The sequence below is a fragment of the Sinocyclocheilus grahami genome, unplaced genomic scaffold (genome assembly GCF_001515645.1).
Source record: "Sinocyclocheilus grahami isolate Dianchi unplaced genomic scaffold, SAMN03320097.WGS_v1.1 scaffold1470.1, whole genome shotgun sequence".
Classification (NCBI taxonomy): Eukaryota; Metazoa; Chordata; class Actinopteri; order Cypriniformes; family Cyprinidae; genus Sinocyclocheilus; species Sinocyclocheilus grahami.
The window spans coordinates 67,291-86,655 of NW_015506649.1; the positions used below are offsets into that span (position 1 = coordinate 67,291).

The 19,365-nt window shown below is 37.2% G+C and overlaps 1 protein-coding gene across 1 annotated transcript in view; it reads left to right on the forward strand.

Moving 5' to 3' along the window:
- Window positions 1–19,365, forward strand: part of LOC107570533 (leucine zipper putative tumor suppressor 2 homolog) — a 74,123-nt gene that overhangs the window by 19,420 nt on the left and 35,338 nt on the right. Inside the window, exon 2 of the mRNA XM_016256760.1 lies at window positions 8,989–9,103. The gene's annotated coding sequence lies outside the window, so the exon portion shown is untranslated. The remainder of the gene's footprint in view (window positions 1–8,988; window positions 9,104–19,365) is intronic.

Consider the following 19,365-nt stretch of genomic DNA (forward strand, 5'->3'; position numbering starts at 1 on the left):
TTAAAACTGTAATAGTATCTAAATTTTGGATGCTGTACTAATAAAACAAACATATTCTATACTCTATAGTATGTCAATATTTATTTATATTTGACATTGTAGTATATTGCCAACACTTTTTATTAGTCATATTGGTCACACTTTATTTTAAGGTCCAATTCTCACTATGGACTAACTATTAACTACTAGTTTTGCTTCAATAAACTTGTAATTCGCTGCTTATTAATGGTTAGTAAGGTAGTTGTTAAATTCAGGTATGGGGTAGGGTTAAGAAATCTAAAATATGGTAATGCTGAATAAGGCATTAATATGTGCCTAGTACTAATACTAGTACTAGTACTAATAAACAGCCAATATGCTGGTAATATGCATGCTAATAACTAGTTAATAGTGATAATTGGTCCTGTTCTGTTTTCTGTTCTCTTGTGACATGTTATCTAGTGTAAATATTTGTCTTGTGTGTATTTGGCTCATGCTGTTTGTGAAAGTCAGCACTTAAAGATGCATAAAACATAATCACTTAGTGTTTTTTTTCTTGCTGTTACATATTTGATCTGTACCGTCCTTTCACAGAGTCTCTAAAAACACATTGTTCTCTCACAGGGAGAATGCTGAACTGTATCCTGTGTGGGGTTGTTCTAGCTCGAGTGTTGTCTGCCACCAAATTGAAAGGACTTTGAGAAGAGGTCTTGATTAGAGAATATAAGTGTCACAGGATTGTCACAACAGTATACAACATGCACGACGAAAAAATAGGATGGAGAATTCCTTTGAATAAATCCACAGGGAAAGGGAACAACTATAATCCAATGGCAATTTATCCACAAAAGACAATACCAGACCAAGAAACGGAGGAGAACACAGGGCTTAAATACTAGGTAGAAAGCAATCAGGGAGAAACGGAACAGGTGTGGAGCTAATTAACAACCAAGGAAACAAACTAGTGGAGGGAAAACTAGAACAAAAGAAACAGAACTAAATATACATGTGACATTACTCCCCCCTCCCGAAAGGTGCATCCTACTGAGGAAGGAGGGTGGGGGTTCAGGAGGAGGATGAGGGGCAGGCAAACGGGAGAATATAGAGCTCATAGGAGGAGCCAGGAGCAGGAGGCGCCAGGCGAAGACCCAGACCACAGCCAGGACGGCGGCCCACAGTGGAGTCGACATTGAGAGGAGCCATGGTGGAGATGGTGCCGACGGCAGGGACGAAGAGCTGCAGAGCCAGGCTGATGCCAAGGATCTGGAGGGCCATGGTGGAGCAGAGAATATAGAGGACAGAGGACCAAGGTGGAGAGGGAGGGAGGGACGAGGCAAAGCCGGAGGAGTGAAGTCCTGTAGTGGAGGAAGGTCGACGACTGACCAAGGCTGAGCCGGAGGGATGAGGTAGCCTGGTGGAGCCAGTGGAACAAAATGTAAGGGAAAAAAAATGCCACAATAATCTACTCGTACAGGGGGTCTGGTATTCTGTCACGGGATTGTCACAACAATATACAACAAGCACGATGAAAGAGTAGGATGGAGAATTCCTTTTAATAAATCCACAGGGAAAGGGAACAACAATAATCCAACAGCAAATAATTCACAAAAGACAATACCAGACCAAGGAACCGAGGAGAACACAGGGCTTAAATACTAGGTAGAACGCAGTCAGGGAGAAACAGAACAGGTGTGGAGCTACTAACTAGAACAAAATAAACAGAACTAAATATACACGTGACAATAGGAGGATACAGACAGGAGGCAAAGCAGGTGAATTAGAATGGGTTCAGACACTTTTAAGCCCATGAGAGCATCCTGTCCCTGAACCAAATTGCAAGGCTGCAGTCAGAGGTCAGCAAATGTGGCTCAGTTGTTAGTTTTATGAAAATTAAAACTCTTAATGCCATCCCAAAGCTCAGAAGCAGTATGGGTTGGACAGTTATCCGATTCTCCATGACAGAAATAAAAAACAGCACAAATCCACAGTCCAGTTTTTCCTCATACCTGAAATCATTTTCCAACCACATGTCTTAAAATGCTTGTTTTGCATTAATTTAATAATATCTAATAGTTAATAAATTATTGATTATCTTTTGGAATTTCTGTGTCATATGTTCCTATATTCTACTCTGTTCTAATTTCACAAGACGTTAATCTCTCATTCAGCAAGGATAAAATAAATTGGAATAAATTAAAAAAACATGAATCTACAGAAATATTAAGAAGCACAACAGTTTCTTGAGCAGCAAATCAGCATATTAGAATGATTAGGGGTCATGCAACACTGAAGACTGGAGTAATGATCCTGAAAATGCAGCTTTGCATCACATTAAAAATATATTCTAGTAGGAAAAAAGCTATTTTAAATTTCAAAGTATTTCACAAAAATACTGTTTTTACCGGATGTTTGATTAAACAAATGCAGCCCTGATGAGCTCCTTTAAATGGTATTGTATTCTCTTTTTTTTTAAACCAATGACTAAAGAATTGAAAGTTTTATAACTAGTGGCAGTCTGGACCCATTACAGTTCATAATCCTCAGATCCGCATTAATTGAGGTCAGTCTGTGACCCCAGACCGCTTCTCTCCATGTGGAGGTGCCCCATAACCCCTCATAGCTCCCAGGCCATGCATTAAGAGGTCAAAAAAAAAAAAAAGTATCTCTCTCTTTATTTATTCCTTCTCTTTCTAGCTTGTACTTATTTGAACAATGTCTAAGAACTTGGTATTACAACCACTTCTTGTGTCTGTTTGCCTCTTTAAGAAGAATCGCTTTATGTATCCCCCAATTGTAAGTCGCTTTGGATAAAAGCGTCTGCTAAATGACTAAATGTAAATGTAAATGTAAATGCAAAGTGAGTCAGTCAGTGTCCGTGTTGTGGTGCACGGCTGGTGTTGTATTGTCCTGCTGTGTATCCTTATGCATGGTTCTCAAGGATGGGAAAATGATAGGAGAGATGGAGCTGTGTCCTCATCTGGAAGGAGGGATGAAGAGGTCAGAAAGGAGGAGGAGGTGGTGGAGGAGTGAAGTGGATTGATGCCGTTCCGTCCTCAAGTCCCTAACGCTTGGCCCTCGCCATCTGTCACCCTGCAGGCTCTCTCTTTTTCGCTGAGCCCAGAATGGGTCAGATACACATTTACCTCATCTAACAGTACATTTGCCTACGGGAGCAGGTGAGGAACAGGCAGACATTGTAAGGTTAATGGGGAGAATATAAAGAGCATAGTTCACCCACAAATGAAAATTATCATCATTCACAGACCTCATAGTGAAACATATTTTCTTTGCACTCACAAGGGGTTCATTAAAGCAGCAGAATTTCCACTCTTTTACATATAATGAAAAAGGATCATGACCAGTGGCTGTCAAGCTCCAAAAAGGACAAAAAGCCACAATTCAAATGTACCATCTGCCCTAGCACTCCTGGTGCATTTGCAATACGTTAACAGTATTTGCATATAGCAGGAAGTGTAGCACACTCATATTCAGTACAGAAGAAAAGGGAGATCTGTATCTTGAATGCTAGAATAACTAGGGCAGAAGGCAAGATTTTTAGTGAATAATATTTTAGATTTCATTATTTCCTTGCATAGGAAAATATATAATAAATTATATGGCGTCAGATTAGTTGGAATTTAGCGCACAAGTTGTTTTACTTTTGTTTTTTGTCCTAGTTGGAGTTTGACAGCTTTATTGAAAAGATCAAAAAAACACTTTAGCATACTCTATTAGAGTACTTGTTACAGAAATAATATACTTTAAAAGAATACACTGTATTATGTGTAAACTGGATGTAATGTTTTCTGACACTTAATTGTATGTTAATTGAAATAAAAATCTATTTTAGCTTGAATTTATTTTAATTGCAATTAATTGAACTTATGAGAGCTTTTTTGACCCGCTTAAGTCAGACTTAAGGACGTCTTTATATGTAATTTCATTACTTCTATTGTCTTTGAAATATGGTCAAAGTGTACTGCTGAATACTGACAAGTACTGTAACTGATGTAATTTCTTTTGAAACTTGTATGTCATATATTTAAATATATTTGTAATTGTGCATTTGTAATGTTATCTTTAACTCATCAAAATAAATTTACTTCTTTAAAGCACAACAAAAGATTATTAAACAGTGATTTATAATTTACTTTTAATCTGACATTATTAGAAAGTGCACTTTAAAATTAAGAAACATGAAGGTGTCTCTCTTTGAGTACACTTACTGTAAGTGTCGTTTGATTAAATATTGTATTATCTGCAAGTACAGGTTTTTGAAAATATTCTTTTAAGATATGTGCACATTTTCACAAGGATTAAGCACCATGGCACAACTGTCACCATTGCACCACAGCTCTTATGAGAGTCTGAACTTTGTTGTCTCCTGCCAGTCAGACAGATATTCTGCTGTCACATCCTCTGTATCTTGTATCAGTTCAGGAAGTAATCTGCACTTTTATTGTCAAGAACTTGAGCTTGTTTTTTAGATGGAAATGAATCTGCTTGAACGATAGTAGAGCAACTTGAAACCGAAGAGCTGGTCCAATTAACAGGCATACGTTTATCTCCGACAGGCCAGTTGAGGTCATGGCAAAATCAATGGGCCATATTCTATAAGTTTGCAGACAGTGGCTCAGTGATTAATTACTGCACAATGTGTTTGTGTTTATGTTTCTGTGTGGTTGATAAGGGAGAGCAGGAGCATATGAGTCAGAAAGAAAGTTATTTAAGAATCCATTGAGAATCCATACTACCAAATTTTCAGTAGCATGACAGAAGTTAGACTGCTTTCAAAAGTCTCATTGAAAAAAAAGTACTTTTATTTAGCAAGGATGCAATAAATTGATCAAAAATGGTTGGAAATTGAAAAATCTTTTGGTTGCGGAACAGGCTATAAACCGTACTAATGGTATTAGTTAGATGTCTGATATGTTGGCCTATGCGTTTTTATGCTATGATTCTCCCACAATTCTGAAAACAAACATTAGACAACCAAACAAAATATGTATTTGAGTTTCTGACAAAATGTTTTATTTAATGTTAGAAATGAGTCTATTTATAAATGTCTAAAATGTTATAAATGAGTTTATTTTAAAATGTTGATTAATTTAAATGAATTCATTATGTAGCTAAAAGATGACTTGTTTTGTCCAGAGTTTTTGAATGAATCTCTTGAATGATTCAGACATAAAATACATTTAACAGTCACTGTTTTCCACCTACTGGCATAATGTAACATAGCTATACAATCTATATTTAAGTGCATCATTAGTTCCAAAGGTTAATTACTCGTTCTGATCGCAGTTGCCGCAACATCAGAGTCTATATCCGGATTAAAAAAATTCTCCAAATACTTTACTTATTATTTAATGTTTGCAACATAGAAATGTAGCCTACTGTGTAAGTAGACTGTTTGTGTCGACTGTTTCAAACATAAAGCTTAGGCTACATGATGAGCACTGCGCTGCTCTCTCTGGATCAGCGGCTGCGCGAAAGCAGGTTTAAATATTCTGATGTGATTGTGTTTTCAAAGGTTTAATAGACATAGCGGAATCACCGCCATTTAGGAATAGGATCGCATGTGTTTTAATCGAGATCGCGATCTTTTAATGATTAAACGTGCATACATATGAGCCTATATAGCCTAGGTTTTTTTTTTTTTTTTTTTAGCCCATGTCATATTTGTACCAGACCTCAAAAGTAACCCGGGCCCATGCTTCCGCGACCCATGTTTCTTATTATCCCGTCAGTAGCTTCAGTATAGTTAGCTACTTTTATTAGTAGCTTGTACTGTAGCTAACAACTTTTGTGTAACTTGGAAAGCTGCAGTTTAAAAATAGTTTCCACACTAGTGTTGTGTGTGTTTTGCTTAAAGGGGTCATATGATGCGATTTCAATTTTTCCTTCCTCTTTGGAGTGTTACAAGCTCTTGGTGCATAAAGAAGATCTGTAAAGTTGCAAAGACTAAAGTCTCAAATCCAAAGAGATATTCTTTATAAAAGTTAAGAGTCAGCCACGCCTACCTAAAACGGCTCGTTCTAACACGCCCCCACATATCTACCTCACTATGTGGGAAGACTTGCATAATGCCGCCCAAATGTTCATGCAAAGAAAGAAGGCGTAACTTTTATTCTCACTGTAGTATTGTTGACGCTGCCGCCATGTCGTGAAGGAGATGTGTGCTTCGTTGTGAAAGCGAAACTACTTTGTTTGGTCTTCCAAAAGAGGACGATATCCACTTCGTCATGCCTAGAGCTGATCGTGCTGGTCGCTGAGGGAATACATCAACGCTGGGGCTTCCCCTCACGCTAGGCCTCTGTATTTTTCATTGTGAAAGCGAAACTACTTTGTTTGGTCTTCCAAAAGATGACACGACTACAAATCAGTGGTTAAGTTGTATTTATAACACTGTTCCAGAACAGTTTAACCCAAATATCCAGATGTGTGCAGCACATTTTATGGAGGACTGTTTACTGATCCTGGGAGAGTAACGTTAGACTGCAATGCCGGCTGTTCTGACTCACGTAAGTACGTTTACGTGTTAATTTGCCACTGATGATTCAAACGCGAGTTTTGGACAGTAGAGTATAACTTGTTGTTTGTCATTTCTCCGATCACAAATGCAGACAGAGTTTTATGTTTACACGGCGTGATGCAATGCAACGCAACGCAACGCAACGCGTAAAAAGACAGTGTAAGTCATTATAATCAGTAATTATGTCTCCACTGGATGCAACAAATGCCTCGTATGTAATGGGTTTTAATGTTTTTGTCTCGTCGCTCCGGCCGGACACAGCATCAACAGTATGGTGAGGGGCGTAACATTTCCGTCTCATGCTTGAAGTATTCGGCCAATCACAATGCATTGGATAGCTGGCCAATCACAGCACACCTCGCTTTTTCAGACTGATGAGCTTTGTAAAAATCGACGCGTTTCAAAAAGGCGGGGCATAGAGGAGAAACAATGTACAGTATGTGGAAAATAATGTGTTTTTTTAACTTTAAACCGCATAAACACATTTCATTACACCAAATACTCAAAATAATGTTATTTTTAGCAGCATCATATGACCCCTTTAACTCTCTTAGACCTCCATTCACCCCCTTTATTTTCCCAGTTGCTCCCCCTTTCTGTGAAGCAGTCAGGCTCAGGCACGTGTGAACTGCCGTTTCCCCTCTCCTCTCCACGTGTGTCATGCAGTTGAATGTGTGCGTTAGTTGTGTTCGTGCATGGCTGGCAGCCCATGTAGATGTGACCCACTTTAGAAGGGGTAGCAAATACTAGATGAGACTGTTGATAACTGAAAAGAGATAACCACAGACACATTCCTCTCTAATCTCCACTTCATTCTTCATTGGTTTTATTAAAACCAGAGTAAACGGTAACTAGCATTCCAGCCTAAGTGTATAAGGGTAGAGAGAGAGGACAGCCCCTGCAGATTCAACCATAGAGGACTATAGGTAAACGCTCCGGTTACTATCGTAACCTCGGTTCCCTGAGAGCGGGAACGAGACATCACGGAGATATTTCTCCGTTATGGGAACTCCTTCCCTTCCAACCTTTCCTGAAGTCCTATTGGCTCCCGCCAGTCAAATGACTGGCCAATTGACGCGAAGTAAGTGGTGATATCTCATATCCCTATTTGCAGTTATGAGCAGGTATTGCTGTTGTAACTGGTTTTTATTTATTTTGTACATGAGTGTGCTACTATATGGATATGGTATGGTATGGTATACCATTCAAAAGTTTGGGGTCAGGAACATTTTTCAAATTTTTTTTTAAAAGTTTTACCAAAGCTGCATTTATTTAATCAAGCCATATATTGTGAAATATTATTTGAATTTAAAATAACAGTTTTTTTATATATTTTAAAATGTAATTTATTCCTGTGATCAAAGCTGAATTTTCTGCATCATTACTCCAGTCTTCAGTGTCACATGATCCTTCAGAAATCATTCTAATATGCTGATTTGCTGCTCAAGAAACATTATTTATTTGTATCAATGCTGAAAACAGTTTTTTAGGAAACCGTGATAATTTTTTCCCCCAGGATTCTTTGAATATAAGGTTTAAAAGAACATCATTTATTTATAATATATTTTTTAACATAATAAATGTCTTTACTGTCACTTTTGGTCGATTTAATGCATACTTCAAGAATAAAATGTCTGATTTCTTTCAAAAACAGCAACAACAACAACAAAATAAATCTTACTGGCCCCAGTCTTTTGAGCTGTAGTGTACCATAGTACTGTAGTACCATAACTGTAGTCTTTCAGATTTTGGACACTTAAAAAAGACTTTGTTTCATTCATATGGACATGGCAGAGCAGAAACACTCCATGCTTAGATGTTTGTCATATATGATACATGCACACTGAAACTCATTTCTTCCAAATTCAGGATATCTAAAAAGTAGATAGTCAAAGTGGCTGTTAAATGTTATATTTGTTTATTATGGTTTCTCACACTGAGGTAATGTTGGTTGGTATCCAGTGGAGGGCAGTGTGTTCTTCCACACCTCTCAGATATAACTTACTGAGCAGAGATTTCCGTTTGAGCAACTTGAAACTTTCACAGATTACACTGTACCTGACAAAATGTGATTTCTCCTTACTTAATGTCCACTGAGACCCATGCGAACTCACTGTCTGATGGCCAAAGAAAAGAAAGAAAAACTACTGGCACCTCAGAAAGCCATGAAATTATCATGCTTTCACGGTAACATAATAGCAGACTTTTCACCTTGACACCCTGCAACTAATACTCCATAGCAGGTGTGTGACATACAGAATGCATATTTTAACTCAGTCGTATCGCCTGTAGAGATGAACAGATGGCAGAGGCTCTCTAATTGTTCTCTTATACTACTTTATTATTGTTCTTACTAGATGTACAGAACTTTTTAATAGTAATTGTGATTTTTTTTCTCAACTTTCCTCTGGTGAATGCGTTTTGCATGCTTCAGAACTTCACCTAACTCTGTTTATGTGTGTGTATGCCTGCAGGGGTGTGTGTGAGCGGAGGTGGATGCTGCTGTGGGACTCTGGGGATGTGGAAAGTCTCCATCCATCCTGGATCTCTGCAGCTTTTTAGGAGCTGCTCTCTGGGCTTTTGTGCAAGGTAAGACAAAAGTATGTGTCTCTATCCTCGCTGTCACTACTAGAGAAACAGACATGTGGAATTGATTTCCATCATTCATTTAGCCCAGCCATACAGAACAAGCAGGCTTTAATAAACCCTGCCATTAGTGTCATAACTTTTACCTCTCACTGTGCTAGTTTTAATTAGGCTCAGTTAATCAAAGACACCAAAAGCTAATGATCTGTAAAGCATGGTGAAAATGCACTCAGAGTTGTCTTAGATCAGGGCTGCAGGATCTGAAAAATTAAAGGAATACATAATAAATATCATTAGACTTGCTCATGAATATTAATTAGGTGATGTAATATTTGACAGTAGTCACACAGGGTAGCCCCGCCCACACAGAAAACTCCTTGGAATGCAGTACTGTTCTTCATGTATATTCAATATACTCATGTTTATTAAACATCAAACATGGATGAGGACTGAAGTTGGAAGTTGAGAAAAATTGGATATTTTGACAGATTCCACTATGGAAACTGTAAAAAGCATGTTGTTTGGAGAGGCATCATGGAAGTCATGTATGAAGCCCTGCACATAACATGCAGAGAAAAAAATCCAAGATATTCATGGCCAAAGAATGTGTTCTTATTATTCATTTGTTTGCTCATTTTAATTAAATCATGGCAATGTTGTACTTGGAACAAATGACCGCGACCTTTGAGTTACAACAAGTCCTACTTTCTAACTATTAGGCCACAACTGCTTCCAAAATTTGGCCATAAATTAATAAGTCATGGGAATGAATTCTTAATTCATGGTCAGCGTTTAATATCTCGTGTCATGTGGCTCTTTAGGGTGAGTGAAAAAAAGTGTGAAATAAGAGAATTCATCCACAAACCGTTGACACCAAATGGTCTCTAAGATCTGTTTAGGTTTAGCTGTGCAGTGATGGGAGCAAAAAGAGGCTTTTCAAAACTTTGAATCAGTTAAACAAATTCGCAAAATGATTCAAAGTGCTTGGAAGTTTGCACGCTTGAGGACCTCTGCTGGTTAAAGACTGTAAATGTACAGCATAAAAATTACATGTTCTTAAAAACAATTGCAAGTGTTTTCATTTAATTGTAATATATACAGTGTAATCTTTGATAAATAATTCCATTAAATATTTATGTTTTGTAATTGTATGTAAAGAAGCATTGTTTGCTGAAATTACGAAAAACATCAGTTTGATATGTGCTCTGAATCACTGATTAGAGACAGGTGATTCATAAAGGTGTCGACGCTTCACTAATCAGCGTTTTGAATGTGGCCGTCACTAGTGTATTGTGACTAATGGTTCTTGTCACGCAGCTTTTCAGTGTGTACAGGCGAACTGCATGTTAAAATCTTGTCAGGTGACACCTGGTTAGGAAACAGCAAAACCACTGTATGAAAAGGTGAGGGACTGCTTTAAATCTGGTGAAATTCAACTGACTAAAATAAACATAATAATCTGTAAAAACTGTGTTGATGTCAATTTTACAGGCATCAGCAGAGTTGTACTCAGTGGGAACAAGCATTTCCTCACTGTCACAGCTGATTATCGCTTCTGCAGGAGTCTGGACATTGATTAATGATGTGAATATGTGTCTGGCTGAGTTTTACCCCACAGGCTCAGAGTTGTCTTAGATCAGGGCTGCAGGATCTGAAAAATTAAAGGAATACATAATAAATATCATTAGCCTTGCTCATGAATATTAATTAGGTGATGTAATATTTGACAGTAGTCACACAGGGTAGCCCCGCCCACACAGAAAACTCCTTGGAATGCAGTACTGCTCTTCATGTATATTCAATATACTCATGTTTATTAAACATCAAACATGGATGAGGACTGAAGTTGGAAGTTGAGAAAAATTGGATATTTTGACAGATTCCACTATGGAAACTGTAAAAAGCATGTTGTTTGGAGAGGCATCATGGAAGTCATGTATGAAGCCCTGCACATAACATGCAGAGAAAAAAATCCAAGATATTCATGGCCAAAGAATCTGTTCTTATTATTCATTTGTTTGCTCATTTTAATTAAATCATGGCAATGTTGTACTAACTTGGAACAAATGACCGCGACCTTTGAGTTACAACAAGTCCTACTTTCTAACTATTAGGCCACAACTGCTTCCAAAATTTGGCCATAAATTAATAAGTCATGGGAATGAATTCTTAATTCATGGTCAGCGTTTAATATCTCGTGTCATGTGGCTCTTTAGGGTGAGTGAAAAAAAGTGTGAAATAAGAGAATTCATCCACAAACCGTTGACACCAAATGGTCTCTAAGATCTGTTTAGGTTTAGCTGTGCAGTGATGGGAGCAAAAAGAGGCTTTTCAAAACTTTGAATCAGTTAAACAAATTCGCAAAATGATTCAAAGTGCTTGGAAGTTTGCACGCTTGAGGACCTCTGCTGGTTAAAGACTGTAAATGTACAGCATAAAAATTACATGTTCTTAAAAACAATTGCAAGTGTTTTCATTTAATTGTAATATATACAGTGTAATCTTTGATAAATAATTCCATTAAATATTTATGTTTTGTAATTGTATGTAAAGAAGCATTGTTTGCTGAAATTACGAAAAACATCAGTTTGATATGTGCTCTGAATCACTGATTAGAGACAGGTGATTCATAAAGGTGTCGACGCTTCACTAATCAGCGTTTTGAATGTGGCCGTCACTAGTGTATTGTGACTAATGGTTCTTGTCACGCAGCTTTTCAGTGTGTACAGGCGAACTGCATGTTAAAATCTTGTCAGGTGACACCTGGTTAGGAAACAGCAAAACCACTGTATGAAAAGGTGAGGGACTGCTTTAAATCTGGTGAAATTCAACTGACTAAAATAAACATAATAATCTGTAAAAACTGTGTTGATGTCAATTTTACAGGCATCAGCAGAGTTGTACTCAGTGGGAACAAGCATTTCCTCACTGTCACAGCTGATTATCGCTTCTGCAGGAGTCTGGACATTGATTAATGATGTGAATATGTGTCTGGCTGAGTTTTACCCCACAGGGAAATTTCAATAAAGGTCCCATCCAGCACTTTGAAGTGTATTTTGTGTGGGGTCATGTTCATGATGGATGACCAGTGCAGAGTGTGACAGCGGCATGGATACTGGCCGACCTGAGGGGGCTGTAAGGGTCAAAGGGCAGGATTTGGTGGATGGGAATTATTATTTACAATCGTTTTTTTGAACATGGCACTGTAGTAATATGTTTTTGATGCGTTACCATGGTTGTGGTGAAATCTGATTACCCTTCACGTACTAGACAACAGACAAAGTTTTTGTTTTTTTGCCAGTATTTTCCAGGAGGGTGCACTTCTTCAGACTACAGATTTGGCCCCTTTGGCTCAACTCATCTGGTTAGTATGCAGTTTGAGCACATGACTGGCAGTTCTTCAGGACTTTGTGTTTCATGTGTGTGTGTGTGTGTGTGTGTGTGTGTGTGGTCTAAGCAGCTGCTCCACCCCTGCAGCTCTCAGTCTATGCTCACACTCGTCTTAGCAGCTGTCTGTTTCCTTCAGGAGACCAATCCCTGCTCTATCTCTTCCTCCTCATGGTGGAAATGGCATCAGAGGCTTAGTTTCTGACCAGACTTTGTGTTTTTAATGTTTTATATTTTATAAGAACATTTCCAAAGATACAAGAATGGTTTCTTGGCAGAGAGGGGGGGAGGGGGGGAATCATATAAACAAATAATAATTTAAAAAAATTATTTATTTAGAAATCTCTTGATTTTAGAACCAATAAGAGGTTTTGTATTATGACATGATTATTGTGACACTACTCGATTTTTTAGAGGTTTTTTAAAAGAAGCACACCAAGGCTGCTTTTATTTGAAATTTTAAAATACAGTAACTGTTTATTTTATGATACAGTAAAAACTGTGATATTGTGAAATATTATATTATATTAAATTACTGTTTTCTATTTGAATATATTTTCAAATGAAATTTGTTTCTTGATGGCAAAGATGGATTTTTAGCAGCCATTACTTCTGTCTTCAGTGTCACATGATCCTTCAGAAATCATTCTAATATGCCAATTTGCTGCTCAATAAATATTTCTTATTAATATCAATGTTGAAATTTTTTTTCTGTGTAATATTTTTATCAAAACCATGATACGTTTTTTCAAGATTTTTTGATGAATAGTTATGTAATTTTTCGGTGAAATGTTACATGGACACGTACGCTAGATATTCTAATACGATCAGTTTATGTGTTCATCAGTCTCATCAAACCATGTCATTCTCATGGAATTTCACATGGCTGGGAGCCGCTGCTGTGTTGGCAGAGCTGGTCTGACCCTCCCTAAATGCCAGTGGAACATAAACAGCGAGCATGCTGGGAGTTAATAGGAAATGAATTAAAAGAGAGAGAGTAAAGAGTCTCTGACACATTGCCTGCTCCCACCTCTCTCTTGCTAAGATTTACTGAAGGGGAGCAGGGCAGGCCTGAGATTTGTGTGTGCACAGCTTAAAAGATGCCACGTGTTACCCCCTTTTCCTCTGTCCTATAAAACCAAAGCAGTGATATTGTGCCCCTAAGTGATTTGTAACCTTTTTTCCTGAATGGCTTGAGAAGCTTCAGATGTCTCACTGCCCTCTGCCTTCTTCCTACTCTCTATTTCTCTCTCTCTTTCCATAGACTGATGAATTGTTTTTTTTTAGCTATGGGAAATAACTGTCTGTGCAAAACATCTTTCAATGCTTATGTTAGCAGCTCTCCCATAGCAAAGATGACTAACTCTGCAACAGATGCGCTGTGGCTGATATATTATTTTGAAGAAATCTATTATTCTTTCCATCCACTGTTAAAGTGTGCCGAGGCATGTCAACCCTATGACTCACAGCACTGAACTGATCAGAAGATGAAAGTCTGTGACTCTCAGTAAAAATGTTGATGAAGACATTATCTCAGTTTTCAGTGTGACCTTTGCTAATTGTGATACTATATTTGATGTTTCCACCTGAGGTCACGTCGTGACTGAGACCACAAACTCCTGAACTATTTTAAAACCCTGGTCTTTTGACCTTTGACCTCACGAGCTTCAGATGTCTCACTGCCCTCTGCCTTCTTCCTACTCTCTATTTCTCTCTCTCTTTCCATAGACTGATGAATTGTTTTTTTTTTAGCTATGGGAAATAACTGTCTGTGCAAAACATCTTTCAATGCTTATGTTAGCAGCTCTCCCATAGCAAAGATGACTAACTCTGCAACAGATGCGCTGTGGCTGATATATTATTTTGAAGAAATCTATTATTCTTTCCATCCACTGTTAAAGTGTGCCGAGGCATGTCAACCCTATGACTCACAGCACTGAACTGATCAGAAGATGAAAGTCTGTGACTCTCAGTAAAAATGTTGATGAAGACATTATCTCAGTTTTCAGTGTGACCTTTGCTAATTGTGATACTATATTTGATGTTTCCACCTGAGGTCACGTCGTGACTGAGACCACAAACTCCTGAACTATTTTAAAACCCTGGTCTTTTGACCTTTGACCTCACTTGACCCTTTACGCCCATAAAACAGTGCTGGCAGCTCTTGGGTTTCACAGCCAGTGTCAGGGACAGGTGTTTTTCTGATATCTTTCATGATATTTCTCCCCTTATTTTATTTTAATATTTAATAATATTTTGCGCAGAGGTTACTCTTTCATAAATATTTTTATTATTAGTAACAAAAACACTACTACTACTAGTTTAGTACAATTTTAGTTAATTTCAGATTTATACATGATCTGAAAGCGGAATAAATAAGCTTTCCATTGATGTATGGTTTGTTAGGATAGGACAATATTTGGCCGAGATACAACTATTTGAATATCTGGAATCTGAGGGTGCAAAAAAAAATCTAAATATTGAGAAAATCGCCTTTAAAGTTGTCCAAAACATGTTCATAGCAATTCATATTACTTATGATAATACATTTTTGATATATTTACGGTAGGAAATTTACAAAATATCTTCATGGAACATGATCTTTACTTAATATCCTAATGATTTTTGGTTTTGTGGTCCAGGGTCACATTTGATCTTCTGAAGATTTTGATTAACAATATTCATATTATATCAAAATCTTCATATATATATATATGACTTTTGGATAATAATAATAACAACAACAACAACAATAATTATTATTATTTCCTTTCCAGAACATTATTTTTTAAATATTTGAGTTCATATTAAAGTCTTTGAATTTTGACTTAGAGATCTTGGAAACTCTGAATGTAGGACATAGGCGTAGCATAAGCTCCTCTGAGAATATGCTAGTCTCGCGAGAACCAACTTTTGTTTACATCAAAGGAAAACCAGTCTCCTCTTGGCTTATATCCTCTTGGCTTATATAGTCCTCCAACATTTTTCTCTTTATTCTAAGAATGGAAACATTCTGAAAACGAAAAAATCCAAAGCTTTCCAAATACCCTGTAAACTCTCAGTGAACATTGAGTAGAAGGGTACATCATGTCCCCCCCCCTATCCCCAAACTTTTTTTTTTTTTACATTAAGCTGTCTGCACTTCCAACACGGCACAAAAAGGACACAGAGCTCTCTCTCATCCTTCTCTCCTCTTGACATCACCTCAGTGGTCTTATTGCTTTTCCATGGCAAGGAGCAGAGCCGTAAAAGTAGATTGGTTTGCAGTGCTCAGACCTGGTGGCAGCTTCACACATATAGTTTCATCACACGCCATTCATTACAGCAGCTCAGACCAGGGCTCTGTATATGTTTAAGAAGTCTGCTTGTGTGTCTATGGGACATTTCTGGACCTGTGAGTGATGAAGTACTGTATGAATGTGTGTTTCTGTCACTGATGGTGTGCGTATGTGGAGAGTGTATGGGATGTGTTATGACAGCAGATGTGTTTGGCATAAGCTCAGTGCTTTGTGATGGAGGTCTGTGATCCTGGGGGGTCTGAGCTCAGGGCTAGAGGTGTACATACACAATGCCAGATTTGATGTCCTTCTCTGAACCCATGATTTTGTTATGTAATCTGCCTCCAGTAGAAAGTTAATCAAAGCTTAGAATGCATTCCACACTGCAGTCTTTGATCATTTAGATGGTAAAACATATTTTCCTTCTGTTAGGAGTTGATTTTCTCGGCATTCTCCTCTCATGCCCCTCAGGAGTGTAGAGCAAAGATTCATGGGCATCATGCACTCATCCAACATACATTTTGCGATTTGTTCCTCATTAGGAGGCCCTAAATTCAATGCAGATTTTTCTACATATTTATGCTGATTTTTAAGGGCAACTATGTAGAAATTGAACATGAAATTTAATATTTTTGAAAGAAGTCTCTTATGCTCACGAGGCTGCATTTATTCAATCTAAAATGCAGTAAAAACAGTAATATTGTGAATTATTCTTACCATTTAAAATAAGAGTTTTTTTTATTGTAATATATTTTAAAATGTAATTTATTCCTGTGATGGCAAAGCTGCATTTTCAGCATAATTACTCCAGTCTTCAGTGTCCTTCAGAAATCATTCCAATATGCTGACTTGCTGCTCAAGAAACATTTCTTATTGTTATCAGTGTTGAAGATAGTTGTTCTGCTTAGTATTTGTGTGGAAACAATCAGTATTATTTGATAGAAAGTTCAAAAGAACAGCATTTATTTGAACTAGAAATCTTTTGTAACATTATTAATGTTATTTCTGTCACTTTTGTTCAATTTAATGCATCCTTGCTAAATAAAAGTACTAAATTATTTTTTTAGAATGTGTATATTCAGACAGACATACAAAGAGTATCTGTAGACTCACTGCAGCTCGATTATAAACATACTTACTGTGAGTCTTCACCCCGTCACAAATGCAGCACAAAGATTCATGGGGATCATACACTGAGCTAATATGTACTTTCTAAGTGTTTTTTTATTAAGAGGCCCGGGGAGAAAATGCCGTTCCCCCCCCCCCCCCCACACCCTAATAATATTTTGCGCAGAGGTTACTCTTTCATAAATATTTTTATTATTAGTAACAAAAACACTACTACTACTAGTTTAGTACAATTTTAGTTAATTTCAGATTTATACATGATCTGAAAGCGGAATAAATAAGCTTTCCATTGATGTATGGTTTGTTAGGATAGGACAATATTTGGCCGAGATACAACTATTTGAATATCTGGAATCTGAAAAAAAAAATCTAAATATTGAGAAAATCGCCTTTAAAGTTGTCCAAAAGAAGTTCATAGCAATGCATATTACTTATGATAATACATTTGTGATATATTTACGGTAGGAAATTTACAAAATATCTTCATGGAACATGATCTTTACTTAATATCCTAATGATTTTTGGTTTTGTGGTCCAGGGTCACATTTGATCTTCTGAAGATTTTGATGAACAATATTCATATTATATCAAAATCTTCATATATATATATATGACTTTTGGATAATAATAATAACAACAACAACAACAATAATTATTATTATTTCCTTTCCAGAACATTATTTTTTAAATATTTGAGTTCATATTAAAGTCTTTGAATTTTGACTTAGAGATCTTGGAAACTCTGAATGTAGGACATAGGCGTAGCATAAGCTCCTCTGAGAATATGCTAGTCTCGCGAGAACCAACTTTTGTTTACATCAAAGGAAAACCAGTCTCCTCTTGGCTTATATCCTCTTGGCTTATATAGTCCTCCAACATTTTTCTCTTTATTCTAAGAATGGAAACATTCTGAAAACGAAAAAATCCAAAGCTTTCCAAATACCCTGTAAACTCTCAGTGAACATTGAGTAGAAGGGTACATCATGTCCTCCACTCTATCCCCAAGCTTTTTTTTTTTTTACATTAAGCTGTCTGCACTTCCAACACGGCACAAAAAGGACACAGAGCTCTCTCTCATCCTTCTCTCCTCTTGACATCACCTCAGTGGTCTTATTGCTTTTCCATGGCAAGGAGCAGAGCCGTAAAAGTAGATTGGTTTGCAGTGCTCAGACCTGGTGGCAGCTTCACACATATAGTTTCATCACACGCCATTCATTACAGCAGCTCAGACCAGGGCTCTGTATATGTTTAAGAAGTCTGCTTGTGTGTCTATGGGACATTTCTGGACCTGTGAGTGATGAAGTACTGTATGAATGTGTGTTTCTGTCACTGATGGTGTGCGTATGTGGAGAGTGTATGGGATGTGTTATGACAGCAGATGTGTTTGGCATAAGCTCAGTGCTTTGTGATGGAGGTCTGTGATCCTGGGGGGTCTGAGCTCAGGGCTAGAGGTGTACATACACAATGCCAGATTTGATGTCCTTCTCTGAACCCATGATTTTGTTATGTAATCTGCCTCCAGTAGAAAGTTAATCAAAGCTTAGAATGCATTCCACACTGCAGTCTTTGATCATTTAGATGGTAAAACATATTTTCCTTCTGTTAGGAGTTGATTTTCTCGGCATTCTCCTCTCATGCCCCTCAGGAGTGTAGAGCAAAGATTCATGGGCATCATGCACTCATCCAACATACATTTTGCGATTTGTTCCTCATTAGGAGGCCCTAAATTCAATGCAGATTTTTCTACATATTTATGCTGATTTTTAAGGGCAACTATGTAGAAGCTGAACATGAAATTTAATATTTTTGAAAGAAGTCTCTTATGCTCACGAGGCTGCATTTATTCAATCTAAAATGCAGTAAAAACAGTAATATTGTGAATTATTCTTACCATTTAAAATAAGAGTTTTTTTTATTGTAATATATTTTAAAATGTAATTTATTCCTGTGATGGCAAAGCTGCATTTTCAGCATAATTACTCCAGTCTTCAGTGTCCTTCAGAAATCATTCCAATATGCTGACTTGCTGCTCAAGAAACATTTCTTATTGTTATCAGTGTTGAAGATAGTTGTTCTGCTTAGTATTTGTGTGGAAACAATCAGTATTCTTTGATAGAAAGTTCAAAAGAACAGCATTTATTTGAACTAGAAATCTTTTGTAACATTATTAATGTTATTTCTGTCACTTTTGTTCAATTTAATGCATCCTTGCTAAATAAAAGTACTAAATTATTTTTTTAGAATGTGTATATTCAGACAGACATACAAAGAGTATCTGTAGACTCACTGCAGCTCGATTATAAACATACTTACTGTGAGTCTTCACCCCGTCACAAATGCAGCACAAAGATTCATGGGGATCATACACTGAGCTAATATGTACTTTCTAAGTGTTTTTTTATTAAGAGGCCCGGGGAGAAAATGCCGTTCCCCCCCCCCCCCCCCCACCCTTTTTTTTGCTTGTTTTTTGGG